A 14,297-nucleotide genomic window follows, 5' to 3' on the forward strand; every position below is an offset into this window, starting at 1 on the left:
CAATAATATGACAGCCACAGTTCTACCAGCAACATTTACTACAGGAAAACTACTGTATGTTTTTGTTGTGTGACGCAGCTCAGTGTCAGAGAAAGGAAAGCTTTGTTGTGAACTCTATGTGGAGATTTGACTCCATTCCTGTGGTTTTGTGAACCCCTCAGGTTTTTTTTTTTTTTTTTTTTTTGGTGTATGAACTCTTGAGGAATGCAGTCCTGTTCTCTGCCTTTTACCGGTCAGAAAACACACAAGACAGTTTTCTTTCACACAGTCGGGAAGACTCGCCATCACATGACCGCTCTTGTTTTCAGAAAATCACACATGGCCGTAAATAATCACATTTTCACGGTTGGTGGAAACGCAGGTTGGGCCCAAAATAGAGCCGGTGAAAAAGTAAGGAAAAAGAAAAGAAAAATTAACTGTGATGAACTCCTTCCCACTTCCTCCACTGGGATAAGGGAATGTTTTTCTGCCGCCACTGTGGTGAACTGATCTGAATTATTCACTGGGATGGGCCGGGTGTATTTAAAGCAGAGATCAATACCATTAAAGGACAACTGGAGCCTGGCGGTGAAGGTGGAAGCTGCTTCGACCTTTGAAAAACATCCCACAGGCCTGAAACTGAGCAATCGCTTCATGTGAGGAGCTTGGCTCTGAGATGAGCAAGCCACAGTTAGAGAAAGTCACTCCCAAGTCTCACATGATGAACGGCACAAAGTTAAATCAAATGGCTAACAGGGAACGTCAGGCCTCTGTTGACAAAATGAGAGCACTTTTACACAAGGAGTAACCTAGATTTTACAGATACTGAATAAAGACCTACAGGTAAAGAGGAACCTCCCCTTATTACAGTTTCTATCTCTGTTATCCAGGTCATGGTTTATCTATGAGTGTGTGAAACACTCCTAAATTTCCATGCTCTTGCCTAAGATTTTGCCTTTTTCTTGCTACCACTTGATATTCTGCAGAGTTGCTGCTTTGCATGCTTGCCGGTCAATAACTGATTTCATTTCTCTTTCTTTAAGTAGGTAATCCCTCTGTTGGGGCTGGGCAATATGAGACTAGATCTGGTCTGGGATGTTGGATATGGTAATAAATGTAGTGTGAATGCAGTTTTCTGTTGTAGCTTTTCTATTATTTGTCTCTCCCTGCTTGGTCATCATACCCACCTTACTCATGACTGATTATCACAAACCTAGTGTGTGTATATCTTATGAGAGCACAAATAGTCGTCCCAACAGTGTCATCACAATATCAATAACAATGTATTCAGTCAAAGATACTGTTATATTGATTTTTATTATCCCTATCACCCAGCCCTACGTCCTGCCGCTATTTTTATCCATAGAGCTTTGGTCAAGAAAGCAGCATCAAGATGAACATGAAGCCCTGCAACTCCTACAACTACTACTGCTGCTCCTACTACTGCTACAACTACTATTACTGCTGCTGCTACTACTAGTGCCACAGCTATTTTCAGTACAGGGTAGGAAATCATTATCCTTTATGTGTGACATCTCAGACTACCAACTGCAACATGCTTATCATGCATGTTAACACTCCAACTTTATCTATGTTCTTGCCAACTATTAATTCATTCATTGCCAAGGGTGACCACTTACAGTCACCCTCTGCACTTTTTAGAAAACTGCAAATAGTCTGGAAAAGCAAATACTTCTTCTGTAAGCTCTCCTCTTTTTCAACATTTATCCAGACCTGGAAATGATCAAAATCAAATTCCACACTTTTTCATACTTTTTCAGACATAGTAGGAAACCTACTGGTATTATTATTCATGTTACTATGACTTCTAGTACGAGAGCTACTGCTAGTTTTAGTACTACCACTACTTTAACTACATCTACTATTGCTACAACTACTAGTAGCCACTACTACTTCTACTACTATTGGTAATACTACCTCTACTGCTGCTGCTGCAACTACTACTACTCCCAGTGTCAGTGCTATTTTTAGTACTACTACTAATAATGGCTCTACTAGTTCTATTTCTTCTTCTACTGCTGCTTCTGTCTGACCCATCTGACTGCTGTGGCCACCGTGCCTCCGCCTCCAAAGACATTTTACTGCTTCCTAATTCCACATTTGATCCAAAGCTTTGTCTGTCTCCAGAAAAAACTCCCCAAAGCCATTTCACCTTTGCCACACATCCAAAAGAATGAAAACACACCGCGCAGGATATAAAATATCTCTGCGGGGATGGAGGATGGAGGGGGCGGGGGGTGAAGGAGGAGGTGAAGAATCGTCTCTGTGTGTTCGGCTTCCATTTACTGCCTTTATTTATCTGCTCTGCTGCTGCACAGAGACTGGAGGTGGACGTATGGAGAAGGAGGAGGAGGAGGGAGGATTGCATGTTTTCCTGCCCGGCTCAGCCACTCTGTCTCCAAGCCGCAGGGGGAGGAGGAGGAGGAGGGGGGAGGAGGCGAGGCAGACAGAGGAGAGCGCCGGGGACCTGAAACCTGATCTCCTTCCCTCCCTCCTCCCTCCTTCCCTCCCCACTGCCACCTCGCCAGAGAGCCTCCGAGACTCCCGGAGTAATCTGATCCTCCGCCTCGCAGACTGGAAACACACTCAGAGAGGAGGAGGAGGAGGAGGGGAGAGAAGAAGAAACGGAGGAAAAAAGGAGGAAAGAAAACGGGAGAGCCAAGGAGAGAGAGAAAGAGAGAGAGAGAGAGAGAGAGAGAGAGAGATCCCCTCACTTGGCCTCTGAGACTGGAAATACTCCCAGGAGAGAAAAATGAGGAGGAAAAAGAAGAGAAATGAAAAACATGGAAAGAAGAAGGAGAGGAAAAAGCTTTTGTGAACACACACACACACACACACACACACACACACACACACACACACACACAAAAGATGGTTACTAACATGTCTGGCATACCTTTTGAATGATTTGGATTAACTTCCCCGACTATGACATCATATTAAGTTTCATTATGTGCACGGCTGTACATTGCATGTCTCAATCAATAATGCATCACAGCTGGAGGTATAAAATGTAAACTGCTTCTCCAATTTTGTCTCTGATCAACAGCCTCGCCAATAAAAGTGAACTGAAGGAAAATAAAATCTGGAGGGGGGAGAGAGATGGAAGAGATGAGGGGAAAATGGAGAGAAAGAAAAAAATGAAGAAAGGAAAATTAGAAAAACATAAATATTCATTGATATATTATTGTGTTTGGATTTTGACTGTTGTCATCATTCCTTCAGTATTTTCCTACAATCCTCTTGAAATATAAGCATCTCTTAAGTCTCACTGTAGCAACAAAAGGCATTATGAGCAATGAGAAGGATCAGTGCTGCCAGAGAGACAGAGAGAGAGAGAGAAAGAAACTAAGAGGAGAAATAGAGAAAGAGGACAGAAGACAGTCAAGAAGTGTTGTTGGTGTGAGGGGAGGTTAAGAAAACAGGCCTAGTAAAGATTAAGTGCTTCAGTAAATAGAAGAGAGGAGATGGACAAGAGCCACAGCTGCTGCTGCATCTCAGCCACTTTCACTCACTGCATTTACATGGATCCTAATATTATACTAATAATCCGAATAAAAGCCAATCAGAATAAAAACGCCTTCTGACCGGCACGATCAGAGAGACTTTTCAATCACGCTGAGAGGGCTGCTGTAAACCTTTGATAATCTGCTCAATTGAAAAGATATTAGCGCCTAATAACCATGTAAACTCCTAATCTGCTGGTTTCTCTCTGGTTGGTATAAATCTGTTCTTTCTGCTCGTGTTTGCTCCACACGGGGGGAACATCAGGTCACGGGACGAGTTTCCAGGAGGGACAGAAACACGGTGGCACCAAAACATAACCGCTCTGTGGCTGATTTGTTGAAAAAGGCTAAATGTTTAAAGGACTGTTGAGCGGCTCCGCGGTGGAAAGGCTGGAAACCACGAGTCGCTCAAACGAGGTGTTTGAAAAGACGAACGAAGCCGGATTCCACCGAACCGTCGAGCAAATCAAAAAGCTGCTGGAGAAGTTTGAAGGCTTCCTGTTACAAGAATAAAAGTCCAAACCAGCCAGCCAGGTTTCACCTTTACAGTCTGATGGACGACCTGATGGAGGCGCCACCATTGGCCAACATGATTTATCCTGGATTATATTTAGATTATATTTATATTTCCGGCAGATTAGACACTTCCCAGCAGGAGGAACCACTTTGTGCAGGTCAGAAAAAGTTATAATCTGATTAAAAGCTTTGGGGCATGTAAACGCACGTCTTATCAGATCACTTTATTCAGCCTCCATGTAAACAGTGAAGCTGCAATCTCTAATCAAAATGATTTCAATCAGATTGAAGAAACACTGTCCATGTAACCGCAGCTATTGTTTAAGCGACAAACTGCATGTTTGGGACAGAGTAAGACTCCAGGTGAGGGTTAATTTCTCAGAGCAGACGAACTTCGACCATGACCAGGTTTTCCAACAACGACACAAATGTCTTCGTTCGCTAACACTTGTCACGCTGTATATTCCACATCACTGGTATCTGCTATATATTTAGTCAGATTATGCAGCAGGACAAGTATGAGCTTTTCAAACAGAACTTCTGTTAGCGTCTTGTCGTTGTAAAATCAAAAAACTGCAGCCCCAATACTTTCCATTGGATCAGAGATGACTGGTGTTTTTGGAATATGAGTTTATTATGAGGGAAACCTTAAGAGGTTAAGGGCAGCGCATGGTGAGCACTTGAAACAAAAATTGTGCATAATGGGTGAAATATCCCTTTAACTAGATAAAGATTTCCTTCATGTCGCTCCTTGGCTTCCTTTGGGAGCCTTTTCCTGCAGATATATTTCTCCACTGTGCGTTCTGTGTACATTAGTGACTGAAACAGCCGACAGATCTGCAGTAAAAACCATCATGGCCTTCAGACAATCTGAATGTAAACAAAAAAACACTTCCACTACTGCTATCCTGCAACAGCATCCCACAATGCTGTTCACCTACAACGTGATGACATATGATAAACCCAACCTGTACGCTGAAGGCCTCCACTGGACTGTTTCAGGTGGTGCTGCAGGATTTACACAACCACGCCTGGAGCTGGGAGATAAAACTATAGGTGATTACTGATTCAACTGTCCTCTAGCATTCATCTCATCCTAATAGTCTAATTCTAGTTAAATTGGCCTCATTTTCCTGGTATTTGCAATCATGGTGACTTGCTGTGTTTAAATTTTCATCTCTCACTTCACTACAGAGTCTGATGCAGCTTCAGTTTGCTGTGAGCACTGCTGTCCAACACACACACACACACACACACACACACACAGTCTGGAGAAATAGAAGCTATTAATTTTTCTTATTTCACTTATAAAATGTGGCTTTGTTGTAGAGCCTACAGGCTGTGTGGCGTCTCGCCCACACCTGTACACGGAGCTGCACGGAGCTGCACGGCCTGATGCTGCGTGACTGCAGCCTGACAGGGACTGGCGCTCGGCGGCAGTCTGTCCCTGCACTGAACACACCGGCTGCAGCCGCTAGCGATGCACAGCCAATCCAATTTGTCATTTTCTAAAGAGACAGGCAAATAATAACACTGATAATAAAATCCCTAAATTCCCTTACTGTCCCATTAGAGTCCCACAGGACACATTTAGCACAAACGAACAAAAAACTTTTGGAAAGAGCAAATTACAAAAGCCACATGTGGAAGTGTTTTGCCTTCGAGGCGGATGGAGAAGCCAACACAGACGAGTGAAGTTCAGTGAGAAAACTGTGCTCCTGCACCGTCCAGACATCCAAGCTACAGCCAAACACATCACTGTTTGTATTTATTATATTTCCTACTGAAACGTATATATAGGATGTTGTCTTCCAGTGGTATCAAAATTGGTATTAAGAATCGTGGATTTTTACTGGCACTGCCGATGGCCTCCAACATTGTGGTATCATGACATCCTGACTCCACATTACATAATCCATATTCATGTTATTTTAAGCTGCCTGATAACTGAAGTTTCTAGCTGAACCAGTGAGCTGTTTCTACGGTGAAAAACAGCTTTCATCACTGACTCCTACATCTCTGACATCACATGCACCGAACAGTGAGGTCAAAGGTCAGAGGGCATTGGCACAGCTGGAGCAAATACTCCAGTGGCCTCACACTGACTATGAATGGAAGAAAACACAGAATCTAAAAAGTGAGCTAGTTACTATTTTGTTTTTAATTTCAGTTTCATGCTTGTTGTCAGACTACCTTCCTAGTCAACCCCCCCTTCTCTCTCTCTCTCTCTCTCTCTGTTTGTGGCCTATCTGGCTCGCCCACTGTCACCCTGTTAGTTCAGTAACAGAAATCCTGGGCTTGGCTAAGGAATGTACAGCTGTCTGGCATATGTATAATACCAAGATTTTAATTTCTGACCCTCCTCCAAAACGCCCTTCTCTCCTTATAAACACACACACACACACACACACACACACACCTCTCACTCTCTATTAGCCTTCATCAAGAGGGAAGCTGTTGAGGGAGGAAGGTGAGGCAGTCTGGTATCTCTCTCCAAATTAATACCAGCTTCACACTTCTCTCCTAACATGGCCGACTACAATCTGGGAGGAAACACCAACATCTTCAGTCAGAAAAATAACCTTTTGCAGAGAACCAATCAGCAACACACTCTTTCTGCACAGCTTCGATTCCTAAACTGACCGATGACTTTTGCAATTTCACCAGACAAACTTGAGTTTTACAGCAGAAACAAACCAAACAAAAGGAAGTTTCTCCGTCAGAGGATGTTGAAGGAAGCCGCTGACGATCTAAGCTCCCACACGACTGAACTTCTCCATGATCAGAAATCTCCAGCTGATCCAACAGACGTCAAATCACTGCTCCACTCTGTCCAATAAAACACTGTCTGGTTCTAGCTTCACAAAGATGCTAAGACTGTTTTCCTTTTCTCTGTTCATATCGGGTGCAAAACTGGACCATACAAAAAAAATCTGTGCAAGACTCAACTGTGAAAAAATGAACCGTACAATCCACAACCCACCCTACAGAGTGCAGCTCCACACAAAGCCTCTGTTGGAGAGCATCTAACCACACACTGAGCTGAAGAATTACTGAATAAACTGAATGAAAAAATGTATTTTTCCAAATATGACAAAATACAGAGAACATTGGAAACTGCAGTTTTTTTTTTTTTTGCCTGATATACAAAATAAACTGAACCAAAGCTGAACTCGCGACCCAAAAACAGCAAACACAAACCAAACTGTGGGTTTACTGAACAATTACACCCCTGATTCATATCTTTATAACATTAATACTTTGGTTTTTATTGGCTGCTGGACAGACTAGAGAAGGCATGTGAAGACGTGATTTAAGGCTGTGATCACTTCCCATCAGGCTCTAAATGACCCACTGATTAATCAAAAATAGATGAATCAACAATGAAAATAACCACTGCAGCTTTTATCTAGATGTGACCCGTCTTTTCTCTGCAAAGGGAGCTCAGGTCATAGGTCAGGGTCAGGAGCTGATCTGGCTCAAGGGCACTACAGCAGGTTGGAGGCTGAACCGCTCTGCTGCCTCAGCATTTAGCCAGGGACAATTTCCTAGCCAGTTTCTGACCGCAGACAAACAAACCTGCATCAAAACACACCGAGCTGTCTGTGTTTATGTCGCCTCGATGAACTCTTTTCTCCATCTGAAAGCCAATTCCATGTGCTTTTTTTTCTTGTTTGTTTCTTTGTTTATTTACACATGTAAGAAACATCACAAAAGATGTAAAATAAATTATCAGGGAAATGTGAGGGAGTGTTGTTTAAAATCCCTCAAGGGGCTTGAAAAGTGGCAGCAGGTCACTGGAAATAAGTAACAGTTTGTACGTGGCATGCCAATAATTTTCAAAAAAGCAAAATAAAAAGAAAAATAATACAGCATAGCACTTTGACACTGACACTTTGATAAATACCCATCTATTACACAAGTGTAATGAATTATGTCATAGTCATAAGACACTCACAAACACACACACATACACACGCCCATCAAGAACACACTCATAAGACATGCAGGTATAGCCACCCTGTCATTAACAGACAAAGAGTTTACAATCATGTGATGTTGCTTATAGTTTCCATAAGACAAAGAGGATGAAAGAAAGTAAGCACAAATAATTGGAGAAAAGGGCAGTATTCAAAACAGGCCTTTACACTTGGAAAATACTGGCTGGACGCAGCTTAAACAGGCAGCCTGTATGGAAAACACTGATTTGGTTAGGAGAAGTGATGTCAGGGCTGTGGACACAAACTCAAGAAATATAAAGGCACAATATAAAAAATACTGTATGGTAAAATATACTGAACTGAGATTGGGAAGTAGAGAATGCTGGAGGGCTACGGAGATGAGATGTCTGGAGCAATTACAAAACTGATAATTATTAGTAAATATGTCATGTATCGAAGTCTGTAGACGACCCATGATAATGTTAAGCATCCCAGCCAACAGAGACACCACGACGCCCAGCAGCTGCCCGACTGCTTCATCCAGAAGAGAAACACGGCTGACTTTGGAAACCAAACCGTTTGATTTGCAGCATCCAGTTCCAGAGCGAAAGATAAGCAGCTCCTGGACTGAAAAGACAACCTGTGTTCACCAGAGCTGGACACGACACAAATATTTACAGGAGCATGTGACCGAGTTACCCAACGCCGAGCTGCAAACATCAAAAACAGACAAGCAGAGCAAAGCCCATCCACCCCTATATAAAATAAATTAATCTGAATAACAGTTTAACCTCGTTTGCTTGTTGTCCTGAGTCAGAAACATGCTTTCCATCTGATTCTAGAAATACGCATGCAGAAAAGAGAAAAGATGATGCAAAATCAAGTCGTTGATGTGGAAGATTACCTCTTGCACCATTACTATTATTATTATTATCATTATTACTGATATGCATTTACAAAAATCTGTGCAAAAGTGACTCATTAACATGGAGAACATGCACACACGGAGGAGTGCAGTATCCCTGTGTACACCTGGTGTACAAATACACGTTTTTACATGTGCTCATTTTCTTATCTGTGTACTTGTTGTTGTAATATTTTGTAGGATTAATGCACATATTTAGACATAATTCACGCGTTTAAAACAAATTTTATATTTCTTTGAATGTAATCCTTCTCTTGAGAATTTGAGCAAATGCAATTGACCCAATTTCCCCTCGGGGATCAATAAAGTATTTCTGATTCTGAAAGCAGCAGAGTTTGCCTTAAAAAAAAAAGACATTTACTGCTGAACAGCTTTTCCAGGCGACAAATAATTATAAAACCAACCGAGATAATGAGAACAAACGTGATATTTATTTGTGCTGAAAATCTGTAATTTATCGATAACTGGGCAGCAAATTCAGCCGGCTAAAGCTGCTGACTATTAGTTATAACATTAACCGGCATGTTAGAGTAGAAAAAATAATTTTAACACGGCAAAATGAATTAAATAGTAATGGTTAAAATAAAAAAAAGACAATGCTCGACATGTTTAGTAACAGCTAGCGTCTCTGATGCTAAGCTAACGTTAACCTGAACTCAAAAGCAACGCTGGAAAATGACGATTAACTCAATTTAACCTTTAAAAAGTTATAAGAGGAAAGGTTAGCAGCTAATTGTAGAAATGTTTAACGCGAAATTAAACTGGTAAACGAGTAGAAGTGAGTGAAAAGGCGTTTACACCGTAAGTGTTAATTACAGGTAAACTATGTAAACTATGCAGCAGTTAGCCGAGCGCTGCTAACGAGCCTTTTCGCGTCAAATTAAAGTCCCGAGACGGTTAAAACTTTTTAAAAAGTCTCATAAAAAGCTGTGAATGTGTAAACTAAACTGTTTTTTCGTAATTGGTGAGAGTGTGTTGTGATAAAACAGAGATAAAACCTCCAGAGTTAGCGCTGCTCTGATTTCACGGCGCAAAGCAAACTTTTTTCCACGACAGCAGCCGGAGGGGATCCGTCTACTTCCCGGCGCCAACAGGCAAAGAAAAATCTGTTCAGCGATCTCTGGTTGTGTTTGGAGACTTATTACCACGACCGAACGATGTGTGCGTTTATATTCAAACACACATATGGAAAAATACCAACGACACACAGCACACAATGGCTAATTGTCCTCCGACAATTGATAAACAAGAAACCCTCCAGACCTGAGAGTGGCTTTGTTCCAGCAGATAGCCGCAGCCCAAAAGTCAGGATCAGACCCGCAGGTTGGGAATCAACTTTTAGTTTTAATCACGGTTTACCTTTTGTTTCACCTTTGATTTCCCCCGCGGGCGTGGCGCTCCTTTTCGCTCTATTTCAGAGGAATATTTCTCCTCCAGGTTTCCATCAGTAAATTCATCCAAAATGTCTTATTTCCCAGCGTATTTTCTGTCTTTTTGGATCGTCGTAGTCCCTGCGCTCGGCTCGCCTGTTTGATGATGGAGGAGCGAATACCAGCCCTGCCGAGCACCTCAGAGATCCTCTATGTCGGTCTGACCGACCACTCGGCACAGAAAACAACTCACCTTTCTTCCGGTCTGCAAAAATGGGCGTTAACCCCTGAGAGCAAATTCACTTCATTTCTTAAAAAAAAAAAAAAAAAAGAGAGAGAGAGAGAGAAAACAAAGGCAATTAGCAAAACAGACTTAGTAAACAAAAAACACTAAAATAACAAGAAAAGCATTCAATTCAGTCAAGCGTCTAAGCTCATTTAGAGCCATGACGACGCCATGTTTGTAGTTTTCTGTAGACTGGCTGCTCCTGCTTTTCCCAACACACACGAAGACGGTGCTCCATGCTCAGTTTCTTGTTTCTATATGTATTGTTGTAATATTTTGTAGGATCAATGCAAATATTTAGACATTATGCACATACTCTTTTACAAATTTCTTTGACACATATATCTATTTTTTTTTTATTTCTTATTTCTTCTTCTATTTGTTATGATTTAATTCCACTCTTAAGAATTGGAGTGACTGCAGCTGACCAAATTTCAACAAAGTGTTTCTGATTCTGATTCTGAACATTATATTTAAAGGTAAACCTGTGATTTTAGAGAGGAGGCAAAATTTTTAAAAGCCACTGTTTTTCTGCTGTGACGTTTGATCACAAAAGTGATAAATAAAAAGTGTTTCTCTGATATAAATTTTGGTGATTTACTGAAGGTATTTGATGATGTCAACAAGTTCATCAAGAAAACAAGGTGTCAGTGTCTCTGCAAAGCAATGCTAAAACACCAGTGTGAATGCAAAAGGGCCAAAAGGGGTTTATTACTAATGAGTGATAACTGAATAGTGATAATTAAAATGTGTTATTTTTTTCACCAATATAGTCCTTAAACAATACACGCAGAAGTGAAAAAAGTGGTAGGCTAACATTAGTGGTGATATTCAGTCAGCACATTACTGTTTATATTACCGTCAGTGTTATTAGGTCTATATTTAATTATTAATGTAAATGTAACTAGGCCCACATCAGAGGTAAAATAATTTTATTTAATTGACGGTCATATTAAATAACAGTCTGTGTGCAGTTCTGACCAAATAAACTTTAGCTGTTTCTAAAATACTCGACCAGCTTTCAGAACCCTGCCAGTGACGGCAAAACACCCACAAAAGACTGATCTGTTTTCTGTTCCCTGAAATACTGTCGGAGTGAGAGCTCTTACCTTTTTCCTTCTCTCTGCTTCCAATCACGGTTCCAGCTGGGAGACATGCGGGCTTTTACCTGATAGAGACGTTTGGGCGCCCTCTGGTGTTTAAATAAGGAACTGCAGGCTGTAAAATTAGAGCGTTTCCCCAAGTGTACTGCTACTACTGCTGCCACTACTATTACTACTACTACTACCAATACTACTACTGCTACTGCTGCCGCTACTACTATTACTACTACTACTGCTACTACTACTACTACTACTGCTACTACCAATACTACTACTGCTACTGCTGCCGCTACTACTACTACTACTGCTACTACTACTGCTGCTGCTGCTACTGCGACTGCCACTGTCACGAATAATAATAATAATAATAATAATAATAATAATAATAATAATAATGATAACACTTCTGCTACTACTACTACTAAAAATGATTATACCAATACCAATATATGAATAAGCCTTTAAAGTAGGCTGTTTTAAATACCTTTATTTAAATAAGTGTTAGTTATTTTGGTTAGTGTATCTATACTGCAGATTTTTAATATTAAAATACATTTGTAATTTTCCTTCAGTGAACTGATATGATTTTATGTTGCTCTTTGTTTATTCCCAGAGGACTCTACACCTGGCAGGAGGGCAGTGTCAGGTTGAAGTTGACACTTTTATCTTGTGTCTGTATTAAAATATTATAGTAATGCATTAACACAGATTAAATGTGGATTTACACGTGAAAATGGCTTGTGTTTGATCTGAGGCTGTGTGTGTGCTGTATTGGAGAAATGTTTGTTTAATACTTCAACTTTACTGACTGATAGGGTTAATACTAAACATCGTGTCAAAGTTCACAAGACATAAAACCTCAAAGATCTGAGCTCAGAGATGCAACACAAAAATAAAGTGTAAATCTGCAGGTTTGTATTTGGTGCCTTGGATTAACACAAAACTTCCAGCCGACGTTTTCAAATATTTGAAGTGCTAAATTTATTGAACTTGAAATTCACACAAATGTTTGAAAGCTACTCAATACTGACTTTAGTAAAGGAGTGAAACCTTGATCCGTCTGTACCTTCTGCTTCTTCCACTCCTCCCCTGCTTGTTTTCTGTATTATAAAGAATATGTGACCTACAAACTGTCTTATTGCAGTAACAAGTTGCTGGTGCAGTGGCACAAATACACAGACTAATACTGACATGCACAATCTGTGACAACTTTATACATGCACGCATTCACCCAAATACACACAAACTGTATAAAATAGTTTAGTTCTCAAAGTAAAAACTGTACACTGGCACACAAACCCATCAGTGTGTGTGCGTGTGTGTGTGTGCCAGTTTGATCGGGCAGCAGTTACAGTTTTAGACAGGAGAAGATTACTGTGTGTGCTGATATGTCATATAAGGCACAATATTAAAATAAAATAAAATAAAACAAAGTAAAATGTGCACACAGGTGCTGATGTCAGAGTCGTTTGACTTCATGTGAGAAATACAGATTTTTAATTTTCCCAAAAATATGTCTGCTCTGAATCTTTAAAACATGTGAAACAGTGATGTGTTCATTTCTAAATTCCACTGAGTGGAAAAACCTCCCAAGAGGCTTTTTGGCCTGATTAAAGCATATTTGTATAATATCTACAGTATAAGAAGCAGTAATCAGAACCAGTGATACATCAGATGCTGTTTTTCTGAAAGCTGAATTTGTTTCAACCAGAAAAAAAGCAGCTAAAACCTTTTGGGGAATAGTTTATGAGGCTTAAACCCCTGCGGTGATTTCATGTCTTCAGTGGCTCTCCAAACTGGTCCTGAACCAGACTCTCTCCACCAATCACAGCCTCAGGCAAATTGAGTCTGTCTCACCTGTGCAGCAGGTGTGACCACACCCCTCTTTGGTCTACCTGGTGAAATGGGAGGAACAACTAATGACAGACAGCTGGCACAGCCAATCCAGGCCCTGCTTCACCTGCTTGAGTCTGGACCGAGCTCTTCGCTGCGTGTCGTCCCGTCTCCCCTGCCTTTCCTGTGTCTCTACTGCCTCTATCAAAATAAAGTGAGATGCCAAGAAAAAAATCTTTAAAATAAAATAATACCTAAAATGCGACACACTTGACTGACTTTATATCTTCAACCTAGTATCATTTTATATTTCAAAAATCTGGTTAGCCTCTTCCACACCTGCAGCCAAAGAGGTGAGCTCATGAAATCAGTGCAGAGGTCTTAAACAGCTGCTTCCCATTGGACTCAATGTAACAGAGAGAGCTGCAGCTGCGAAAAAAAAAAAAAAAAAAAAAAACGCCATGCACGTGAACACGGCCATGAGGCGGCGTTCACACCGCACCTCAACGTTTCCCACTTCTGATTTTTTCCCCTTCAGATCTGATGTTTTGTTGTTGAGCTGCATGGAGTCGCATTTTGACAACAAACGACACATGGGATGGAAGTTTGTCAGTGTTGCCATGACAACAAGTTAATCTGACATCACTGATACCAGTCGGTTGTCATGATGTCATCAGTGACAGTGAGATGCTTCGGTTCAGTCAAAACTGGAACTGAAATGTGTTCCTGTCCCTGTGAGTTCATATTATTATGGGATGTGAGTCGCATCAAATTGCAGATATAAACTCTAATAAAAAAAAAAAAAAGATCAGATATG

General features: G+C 40.9%; 1 protein-coding gene across 2 annotated transcripts in view; it reads right to left on the reverse strand.

Moving 5' to 3' along the window:
* The window catches only part of LOC115373034 (bone morphogenetic protein receptor type-1A), a 58,170-nt gene extending 47,697 nt beyond the window's left edge, over nt 1-10,473 (reverse strand). For both annotated transcript variants that reach the window (XR_003929492.1, XM_030071258.1), the window contains exon 1: nt 10,248-10,473. The gene's annotated coding sequence lies outside the window, so the exon portion shown is untranslated. The remainder of the gene's footprint in view (nt 1-10,247) is intronic.
* Nucleotides 10,474-14,297: the final 3,824 nt, after the last annotated feature.

Source organism: Myripristis murdjan, chromosome 15, assembly GCF_902150065.1.
Source record: "Myripristis murdjan chromosome 15, fMyrMur1.1, whole genome shotgun sequence".
Taxonomy (NCBI): Eukaryota; Metazoa; Chordata; class Actinopteri; order Holocentriformes; family Holocentridae; genus Myripristis; species Myripristis murdjan.